The 9169-nt window shown below is 40.8% G+C and overlaps 1 non-coding gene across 1 annotated transcript; it reads left to right on the forward strand.

Moving 5' to 3' along the window:
• Positions 1 to 232: 232 nt before the first annotated feature.
• Positions 233 to 304, forward strand: trnat-cgu. Its single transcript has one exon. It is a non-coding gene; the product is annotated as a tRNA-Thr (tRNA).
• The last annotated feature ends 8865 nt before the right edge of the window (positions 305 to 9169 follow it).

Genomic DNA, 9169 nt, shown 5'->3' on the forward strand with positions numbered 1-9169 from the left:
GGTTTTCTGCAGGATTGAATTGTAAACCATCATCCAGTCTCTGGATTGTCAGTGGGAGCAAGAGAAATGTCAGGATGTAACCATCAGCCCAGATTTCATCTTGTTGTTGTGTTGCGTCTTTGATCACAACATATCTCCCTTGACACTCCAAGCCATTTGGCTCCATCTGCCACATTGGCTCACAATTGTATAACCCAATCTGAACAAAATCTCCCAGGGAAGAAGACAGAGGAGTCCTGTAGCTCAGTGGTTAGAGCACTCGCCTCGTAAGCGAGAGACCTGGGTTCGATTCCCGGCAGGGCGAAACCTTGGGCAAGTTTCCTTATAATAATAATAATAATCCTTGCATTTGATATAGCGCTTTTCACGTCGGGAGGACGTCCCAAAGCGCTTCACAGAACACACTGTAAAATGAATTGACTGTATATTTGTGGGCGAACGCGGCAGCCAATTGCGCACAGCAATGTCCCACAAACAGTCGTAGATTGAAAATGACCAATTTATTATTGGTTTTGGAGGGATTATTATTAGGCTCTGTGTGGAGTAAGGAAACTTGCCCAAGGTTTCGCCCTCTGCCTGGAATTGAACTCAGGTCTCTCACTTGCAAAGCGAGTGCTCTAACCACTGAGCTACAGGACTCCACACGCCTGATAATAATCCCTCAAGAAAAGAAACACAATAATAATTGGTCGCTCAATCCACGACTGTTTGTGGGACGCTGCTGTGCCCAATCGGCTGCCGATGTTTCACCCACAAAATCAATTCACTTTACAGTATATTCTGTGAAGCGCTTTGAGACATCTCGAAGACGTAAAAAGCGCTGTATCGAATGCAACAATTATTATTATTATGAAAGCACCCTTTTTGTAAAAATATTCTACATTGTTTGCATCTCATTATTAAAATAATCATCCTTATATCTCATACAGCGCCTTTCACTTCAAGAGGACGTTTCAAAGTGCTTCACAGGATATACTGTGCAGTATAGTGACTGTGTATTTTGTGGGTGAACGTCGCAGCCAATTTGTGCGCAGCAATGGCTCACAAACAGCAACGAAACAAAAGACTCATTTTTTTCGGGGGATTGTTGGCCAGGATACCAGGAGAAACACCAGTCTCTTGTCAAATAGCACCACAGCTACAGGATCTTTCATGTCCCCAGGTAGATAGGTCCTTGGTTTAATATTTCATCCGAAGGACAGTACCTCCGACAATGCAGCACACCTCCCAGGGCTGCACTGGACTGTCAACCTATACTATATTAGTTCTAAGTCCTAGTGTGGGGCTTAAACCCACAATCTTATTGCAAACAATCATATTCTGTCCATTGTCTGATCTACTTCTGTGACGTCGGTCAACATTAATAGCCACAATTTTTGTCAAAACAAATCCGCAGGCCAGCAACTTAATTTAAGAGCATTGACGAAAGTGAAGGCAAGACGAGCTGTGTCTTCTGTCTGCGATAGACTTAGAACCTTGATGTGGGAGAGGAAATAAAAGAACGCTTTTCAGATAAGTTGTGGTGACTTCCAGCCAGATAAAAGGCAAGCACAGTTTTTAAGTGGAGTCCTGCAGCTCAGTGGTTGGAGCACTCGCTTTGCAAGTGAGAGACCTGAGTTCAATTCCAGGCAGAGGGTGAAACCTTGGGCAAGTTTTCTTACTCCACACAGAGCCTAATAATAATCCCTCCAAAACCAAAAACAATAATAAATTGGTCATTTTCAATCTACGACTGTTTGTGGGACATTGCTGTGCGCAATTGGCTGCCGCGTTCGCCCACAAATATACAGTCAATTCACTTTGCAGTGTGTTCTGTGAAGCGCTTTGGGACGTCCTCCCGACGTGAAAAGCGCTATATCAAATGCAAGGATTATTATTATTATGATGTTCCCTGCTTTCCTATTCAAAGCGGAGCATGCTGAAAGATGCCTTAATTTATGTTTTTTTTTAAAAGGAAGTAATCCCAACGCCAAGAAAAACAAACGGAGTTATTTGCGAAAAAAACAGACAATCTCGGAAATAAAGTTGTTATTGGAACTGGAGGGTGTGTCACGTGGCTCAGTATGGTTCGAATTCTGAATCTTTCCTTAGCGGAGTGTGGAGATCATTGCCAGGTTAATTCGACAAGAGTTTTAAATGAGATTTTGATGGCAGTTATACGTTACAGGAAGACAAGGAAAGACAAGCCTCGTTAAAAAGTTTGACTTTTACGCTGGGAAACATTTCAATCTGGGAGTCAGACTGAGTTCGTCTTTAATTTCATGCGCAGCAACAACACTAATAACCATTACAATTGATTAGTACCTTTACCATCTCAAAGCGCGGAATAGGTAATTGCTGTCAAGTTTTTGAAGACAAGCACACAAGCTAATTTTGCCCACATCAAGGTGCTGCCAAATGCTGCGAAGTGAATTGTAGGACGTTGCTATGCGAAAAATTGGCTGGTGGGATCTACAAAATGCACAGTCATTACACTTTACAGTCACCATCCTGTGAAGCAACTTTAAGACGTCCTCCCGATGTGAAAGGTGATGTTTGGAATGTAAGGATTATTAAATTTTTATATTAATCATTATTTGCGAGGTTCTTTTAAGTCGCAACTGCCCTATTAGCAACATTCACTCGACACCAGATCCTTGCAGTACCCCTTCTGATAATTATTTTGCTCATTTGTCTCCAGATGCTTTGCCTTCCAAAGATTTTTGCTTTCCTGTGTCTTTTTTTTTTGAATGGCCTGATTTTACCAGGGTCTGAAAGAAGGCCAGCCTTTCATTAAAAATGTATGGACTTGTGTGAATTAGTGTACATCTCGGTGAAGGGATCTTTACAAAAGGACAGAGTAGCACAAGGGAGTGGGCTTACTTCTTAAAGGACAGTTAAATCAAAACTAATAGGGCTCACGTGAGGGCTGAAAGGTCAACAAACATTCAGTTCACTTCTGCATCCACAATCCGTGTGTGCAGTGTAATGGACTATAATCATTTATCAACACTATCTGACCAGCGATGGTGCGGTCAACTATTTTCTGTCCTATTATTTCATGACAGCCATTTGCAGGCACGTCACTGTGCGCAAATTGCCAGCCGCGTTTGCCCACAAAAATCACCCAGTCACTTCACAGTAAATCTTGTGAAGAGCTTTGAGAAATGTGAAAGGCGCTGTTCCAAATGAAAGACTTATTATTATATTATTTGGGGGGGTGGGGCTGGGCAGGGGAATCTGAACTATATGCCTCAATACTCAACATCAAAAGGAATTAATTAGTATTGGCTAAATACATAAACGGGGTCCACGTTTTGAGTGACACTATACGTTATATTTCCGCACAAATATTTTGACTCGGAAACATTTGAATTTCCCAATGCACCATATATCATTTCAGCATTCCTTCCCATTTAACCCAGGCAAATAACACGACTAATATTCCTTACGTTTGATACGGCGCTTGTAACATCAAAATGTCTTGAAGCACGTTTCCGGGTGTCAAGTATATTGCCTGCTTTTGCGGATGCCCTGCGACAGTAGAGGTCTGGGTTTGTATCATTGCCAGCCTGCCTTTGTGTGTATCTGCGTTAAACGACATGCCTTGACTGAAAGGCTGTGGACAGATTTCCACTGAGGCAACGTTTTGCATATAAATTGGTTCAAGAATGTATTGACAAATGCAATAAAAGCTTTATTAATTCCGAATAACAGATGGGGCCGGTGACTGCAAGTCTTCGCAACATCTAAGAAGTGGTTGATTTGCCTTTTTTTTTCTCTCCTCTCCCTTGTTTGTATTGTATCTACATTCAGAATGGGCTCATTAACTGCAACAGTCATAATCATATGCAGATGAGCATCACTAGGGACCGGGACTAACACAGTGTCAGCTTGAAATTACTTAATGGCTTGCGATGGATGAAAATGAGCGTTGTTCCAATGGAATGCCGGTAACTCCCAGAGAATGAGCCTAACTGGAGGACAGAGTCGTAGCCACATTTCAGGGCATTAGCTTGTTTCTCCTCTGGTTCGTTATTTACCATTCGTCAAATCATTTCAAGACTGTTTTACGATCAAGCTGCAGGTGCAGGGAATAATGCCGTTGCAGTCGTATAAATAATGTCATTGATATTTGGTTTGCTAAGGTTCTCGTGCAGGGTTTGTGAGGTTTCTGAGGTGTTCTGTTGTGTTCCAAAAACGGTCGGGCATTTCAGTGGACATTTTGCGTTTCGTCCACGAAATAAACAGTCAATTTACTGTATGGCATATTCTGTGAAGCGCTTGGAGACCTATCAACGATGTGATAAGGTGCTATATCAAATGCAAGTTGTTGTTGTTGACATGTTTAAGACTGAAGACACAGAAAAGGACCAAAGGCGCGGCAGGTTAAACATTGTTATAAAGATTGCAAGCCACAATAAAACTGAACTGCGGAGGCAAAACCTGCACAACAAAGATTGATAGATTAATTGGCCCAAAGGTCTGAACAATAAGCTCCAAAAAAAGCCTTACACTTGAGGCTTGAAAGCAAAAATTTGAAGTGTCAATTGCATATTTATTTTGCAATTACAATTAATACAATCATTTCATATTGTACAATAACCAAATTATCTGAAGGTTATATTGAGCAATTGTTTCATGCCATTTAGATCCCTTGGTCTTGATAAATTGGACGTTGTAAATACTGAATTCGAGTCATGAGAAAATTGACTTTCAGGTCGCAAAGGACCTCTTATATGAGATCGTTAAATTAATATAAATGTACAGACATAACAGGACGATCTGCTTTGAATTTTAACTAAAAAAAACACAGCAGGAGAGAAGTGAAGGTTTCAGAGATTTGTTTATATCTTGGCTTCAAATTGCCTTTTTGTCTTAATCAGTTTGTAAGATGGCAATAATGCTCAGAAATGCTATCCTGCATGAAGAGCGCTATTTCACCCTATTTCGCCCACAAAATACAGTCAATTCATTTTACAGTATATTCTGTGAAGCACTTTGGGCCATCTCAATGATGTGATAGGGCACGATATCAAATGCAAGGATTATTAATATTATTATTATCTAAATGCAAGTTATTGCTGATTCTGAAACATCCCAAACTGCAATCAACCACCCAGCGACTACCAGGATCTGGAATAAATTTAATTAGGAAATAAAACTACAATGAAAAAAGCACACAAAAAAGAAACAACAGGACAGCTGTTAATTACAATGGGGCAATAAAAGATGCTTGGGAATTCTTCGAAGACAGCATCGATTTAACTATGGTAGTTGTAAATGCTGGCGTGTTTTTCCACATAATGAACTTTATGGAGAAGGGCAAAGAAATTCTGATGATCAGAAAAATAGCTAAGTTTTTTTTTTGCAAGGAGGCGATTGAAAACAATCATTTTTGTTCAGAGAGTTCAGAGAATAAAGGAACCGATTGACAGGACGTTACAGAGGGGAACAGATGGTGACTAATAGAGGAACATAATGAGTGAAAATGATTGTCCATTTCACAAGGTTGACAGTCTCAAAGTCAGAGGAACAGCATATGATATTAGTAATTGTGCAGCAAAGGATGGATTGCAAGGTATCTGGGAGGAATTCCCTGTGCTCATTAACCTTTGTACATTTCTCGCTCAGTCTCTCCTGTTCAGCTCTGGCAGGAGCTGTCTGTCCTGGTGCCATAAGAACATAAGACACGGAGGTTGAGAAAAAGCCGTGAGACCCAATGAAGCAACTCATAGAAATTTACAGCACAGGAGAAGGCCATTCGGTCCATCAGGTCGGTGCTGGATATTTCGAAGAGCAATCTTTTCAGTCCTATTTACCTGCCTTTTCCCCAATCCCCACCCCCACAGTTTAACCCTTTTTTTTAATTATAAAAAAAATCTATCCAGTTCCCTGCACGTTATAGTATCGTTTGAGATCCGATTAACCTTGGGAAGGACATTACAATAATCCTTGTATTTGATATTGCCTCTTATCATGTCACTGAAATGTCTCACAGTGCTTCACCAAATAGATTGTGAAGTAGATTGACTGTGTATTTCATGGGCGAAATGCGGCAGCCAATTGCACATAACAGTGTCCCACAAACAGTCGTGGATTGAGTGGCTACATTTTGTTTTGAGGCATTATTACCCCTGGAAAGTGATCTCCGCAGATTGACTAACAGCTGCGCTCCAACTTCCTGCAAGGTAAACAGAGGCGAGTGGTGTATAAAACTTGCCTAAGGGTTTCGCACTGCCTGGGAATCGAACCCGGGTCCTCTCGCTTGCGAGGCGAGTGCTCTAACTAATACGTTACAGGACTCCACAAGATATCTATCCAGTTTCCTACTCCTTATACTGTTGTTTGAGGTCCGATTATCTCAGGAAGAATATTTCCACACAGATCAGGGGACCCCAGAAATAAACAAGAGCCATGTGGGATGTTGGAAGCTGTAGCCTTTCAAGGATGTCTGAGAACACAACCGCAGGAGTTAATATACAAAAACGATCTTGCTAATGCATTGCCAGATCAGTCCTGCTCAGGAGATCAAACGAGTCCTTGGCACAGCTGGCCATTAGCGATGTAGGTATCTTATTAGCACATGACATGAAGTAAACATTGGAGATTTGGAAACTATAAACTTTTGTTTTATTGCTAACTCGACTCTTAACTTTTTTTTTGACTAATGTTGAACAGGTCCAACACAGTGCCTCAAGGCCAAAAGGCCAGTAAGGTGGTGAGTACCTCCAGTGGTTTATTAACGGAAGTGGCTTCCAGTAGGACCTCAGTAAGGTTAATTTGCGGGAAATTAAGGGACTTGCGTGAAGGAATAACAGATGGCAATTCTTTCAAAACTCTGCTCAATGTTCAATTTTAAGGCAAAGAAAAAACAGAGCGGCTTTCGCGGTAAAGATGTGGTGGTAGATGCCAACACCATCTCTTTCAAGACTATTATCGCTGCTCCTCCCAAGGTAATCATTACCCACTGTCTTTTCAATGTCAATCCTTATGGATCCCAGCAGTAACAGAGATCTTTAATATCATCTGCAATTATTATGTTGTCACTGCCCATCATTCAGACTTCTCCATACTCAAGCTATAAAACCGGGAAAGCTTATATTTCCAGCCAAAGGTTCTTTACAGAGGATTTCCTTCCTCATAATCTTCATTGCTTAGTCACGCTCTCAGTAATAATAATGCTAATAATATTTGTATTTGATATAGCGCCTTATCATGTCGCTGAGACGTCTCAAAGGATTTCACAGAATATATTGTATTTTGTAGGTGAAACACAGCAGCCAATTGCACACAGCTGGATCCCAAAAACAGCGGTGGATTGAGTGACCACATTTTTTTTTAGGGATTATTATTCCCAGAAAGCAATCCTCTGCCAACGGACTAACAACTGGGTTCCCACTTACTGCTTGGTAAACAGAGGTAAACAGAGGTGTGTGGAGTAAGGAAACTTGCCGAAGGTTTCACACCAATTGGTTTCACTACCACTGGTAATGTGTATCCTAGCAATAAAGCGGGGGGATGTGGGGAGATACAGCACACGATGTGTTCCTGGGCAATTAAAGTTTAATTCACAGAGCAAAAGCTTTGACTGTATAACTGCTCCAGTTTTTTGTAGGAGCTGCAAACTCAGAACAAAAATCAAAGTTGAACGATTTGTTCATTCTTTCCGAAGAGTCTCAAACTCATTATGTTTTCAGAGCAAGGCTCACACACATTGAAATATTATGTGGGCGAAAGACAGCAGTCAATTAATGGCTTACCTGGAAAAGCAAGTCGAGGGTCTTATGCCCCCAATTTGTATATGTTAAATGTATACGCAGATATTCACGTTTTCTGCAATTCATCATTTTCTCTCCGTTCCCATCTGTGACGCAAACTTAAATGTATTGTGCACTTACAACACCTTTTTCCCCACATCAACTGAGCAGCAAAGTAATCTCAGTTCAATCCACAGTACTATGCAGGCAATCTGCTGCAAATTGATTAGACTGATGCACTGGTAGGTATAAAGTAACAGAATCATGCAGTTTGATATTCACAATGAAAAAATACTTTCGTTCGCATTCGGACTCGCATTTACACTTGCTGTGCCAGGGGGACAAGTGTGGAATGAAAAAGAACAGAACCAGAATTTTGACCCCAAATTATTTCTGTGCTTGAGTCGCCACGGAAATAAAAGGAACAAATTGGGATATTCGCCCAGAAAATATATGCAGTCAATTCACTTTGTAGGATATTCTGCGAAGCATTTTGGGACATTTCGATGATGTAATAATGCGCCATGTCAAATGCAAGGATCATTATTATTATTATATATTGTGAAAATTATACTTTTAATTGAAGTGAGCACTTAAAATGGAGCGGCGAGGAATATTTTCTTAGCAAAGTACAACGGCCTCATTAAAATGTTTTAAAATTTTAATGTGCTTATCAATGCAGCTTTCTTGGAGGCCCTGTAGGCACAATTCATAGTTGAGCAATAATAAGATATAGTCACCAGCCCATTGCTCTCACTTTCCACCAGCACCACAGTGAAAGAGGGAGCTTATTCCGACTGACTGCTTGAATGATTTTCCCCTAAAGCTGTGTCTTTTTCTCTCCTGTTTTTGTAATAACATTTGTTCCTGGAGTGCAGCGCAGATACACCAAGTACATTTCAACAATTAAACTGTTTTGTTAATAAGAGCTTTACTTACAAAGCGTTATTTTCCTCCGTCATTGACCGATGCCCTGAAGTTACTGAGCCAGATAGATATTGTAATTAAAGTGACAGCTAGGTCTTGTTGCTGGCACTATTGCCTCTGGATCAGAAGATTGTGAGATCAAGCCCCATGTCACGACATGAGCTTATAGATCAATCTGATACACTAGTAAAGTATTGAGAGTAAAGTATTATTGTAAGTGCTGAAACCTTAAAACGAGACTATCTATATCATATGGCCATTAAAAATTTCACTACACAAAGACAAGGCAGTTTTTCCTGCTGGTTGTTTAATAATCACGTGAGATAAATTGGTCAAGGCTGTTTGGGAGATCTCGCTGTGCTCAGCATTGCTGCACAAACACACAGTCACTACACACGACAGCGATAAGCCGCAAAGTGTTTTGACAAGGCGGCTTAACAAGCGCTGTATTAAAGCGCCAAGAGTGTTATTCAAAATTCAAGCGTTTGTGGCTGGATAAAAGG

The sequence above is a fragment of the Callorhinchus milii genome, unplaced genomic scaffold (genome assembly GCF_018977255.1).
Source record: "Callorhinchus milii isolate IMCB2004 unplaced genomic scaffold, IMCB_Cmil_1.0 Scaffold10, whole genome shotgun sequence".
NCBI lineage: Eukaryota > Metazoa > Chordata > Chondrichthyes > Chimaeriformes > Callorhinchidae > Callorhinchus > Callorhinchus milii.